We start from the raw sequence: 2,500 nt of genomic DNA on the forward strand, positions 1-2,500 counted from the left end.
ATTACCATTAACAGCAACATAATTATGCTAATTATTATAACATCAACAACAATCATGATAATGATGATGATGATAATAAAATCAAAATATACTACTATTATCTAAAAATATTAACAATAATGAAAATAATGTAACAACAACAACAACAACGACAATAGCAATAATAATAGTAATAATATTAATATTAATGGTAATAACAATAATAACAATAGTAATAATAATAACAATACTAATAATAACAATAATAATAATAATAATAATAATAATAATAATAATAACAATAATAATAATAACAAGAAAACAGCAATAATAATGATGAGAATAATAATGATAATAATTATCACCATAATGATAATAATGGTTATAATAATTATAATAGTAATAATCAAATCAAATCTCTATTTGTACACTCAAATACAATTTCTCATAGATACAAATACTAAGGATATATAGTTACATTGTATAAAAGATAGGACACATAAATAAAGAAATAGTTTAACATAAAAAATACAGAATTATGTCTTAACAGCAAGTACTAAACCGTAAAACTGCAGCTTTAATTCACTCTACGCAATTCTTTTAACATGAATTTTACTTCGTTTGGCATTTAGTTACAGGGTAGCTGATCATCCCTCACGCTTGATAATTCCTTTATTATATTTGCTTGCCGGGACTCGGCTCGCATGTTAAACACATCCGGGTTTTTAACCCTTCCTTTTTAATCTCAAAATTACTCGTGATACTTGATATCCAAATAAATCAACACATGATTAACATTTACTAGTATGTATGACGAACAAGAAATTAATGTATTTCTGAACAAAGTTAATATACTGCACAGGATACATTAGACCCAGAATAAAAAAAAAATCTTTCCTGAATGATATTTCTAATGGGAAATTAATTCATGACAAGAGGCAAAACCTGAATGTGTACGAGGAGGGAGGCCTAAGAGTTTACGAAAATAGACTTTCAAGGTTGTACACAACTTCTCGAGCATAGGGTCAATCCAGATTCCACATCTGGCACCCATATATTGACAGACACTGATTATCAAATGACAACACCTCTGACTACCAACTGGTGGCATAAACGTTATTAATTGTTGCATTAGATGTCACATTCATTTATTTTATTATTGGGGTAATAACAAGGCTTCCAATGGAAGACATCAATTATTTCATCTTTTATAACACTACTAAACAAGTTAATTACAATTCTATTAGAGAAGTTGGATTCAGCGAAAATTATTAGCATACATTTGCTAGGTTTGAATCTCAAGTCATACTCACAGTGTACCCTTCACATATCTGTATTAATTTCCTCATGGCAAAACCTGTTGGTGTTAAAAGTACTAACTCGTCAGCATAAGCAAACACTTTAGAATAGATGTTCCCCATGTGGCATCCAAACCGCTATCAATTAATCTAACAATCAGAGGATTTATATAGATAGATCCTCAAATTGTGAAATTAAGTGATAGCGGGTTGGGATGTCATAATATGTAAAGAGAAAATAGTCTTACCCCATTCTTTAAGACAAACTCATTAGAGACCAATCCATTACAGCTAAAAACAGCCGTGCTTTGTAGGAACATGTTAAGTAAGAGGCGCATTATGTGTGATCAGATATTTCTTTCCAGGAGAAGATTAAACAGCTTGTCTTACCTGACTGTCAAAGGCTTTAGTAGCATCAAGTAGGAACATGTACACGTTAGACCTTTGAGACAGGTAGCGCTGGACTGTTTCCCTCACAATAAATGAACATTTTGTGGTTGATTTTTTTTCTTTATGTGTTCATTAGATATGAGATGTTAATTCATCAACAAGTCCAAAATGAACTCTTTATATATGGTACAACTAAAATCTGAGCAAAAAGTGCCAGGTAAAGGTACCGATAGATAATGTTAGTGAAAATCTAGTAGTACTTTGACATTATCTCTACTTACTGACTGAGTCACTTTGGCACTAAGAGTGGTTAAAAGTGAAATTGGCAAATTATTAGATAAATTATTTCCAACTATTGTTTAAAATTGATTCACTTAGTAACAAACAATCTATAAAAGGTCTTCCGCCCGAGAGAGAATTCATACATATAGTCATGGGGAGAAGTAGGCAGTAAAGCACAGATTAAATGTTCGTCATTTAGGAATTGAAAAAAGAGAGAAAAGTTACGAGAAGGTCTCTAAAGGTCAACATTAAAATCTCCACCTATAATAATGTCATTATCATAATCCAAAAAAATGCTGAAATTATGATCGCATTTGTCGTCGTTAGGCATCTAAAATGACACGAAAAAAGCTCTCATTGTGTCAGTGCGACTCACCATCGCACATACCCTTGAAGTAATTTTATTCTGTTGGAAATTATATAACCACGTACACTGTAGTAATAGTACACTTTTTTCAAATGATTCCTTTAAGAATCATGATTTCTCATTTAGAACCTGAGCAGTTATAAGAAGTTATTTTTGTAAAAAGCGTTAATGACCTATTTTTTCA

The sequence above is a fragment of the Penaeus monodon genome, chromosome 8 (genome assembly GCF_015228065.2).
Source record: "Penaeus monodon isolate SGIC_2016 chromosome 8, NSTDA_Pmon_1, whole genome shotgun sequence".
NCBI classification, from domain to species: Eukaryota; Metazoa; Arthropoda; class Malacostraca; order Decapoda; family Penaeidae; genus Penaeus; species Penaeus monodon.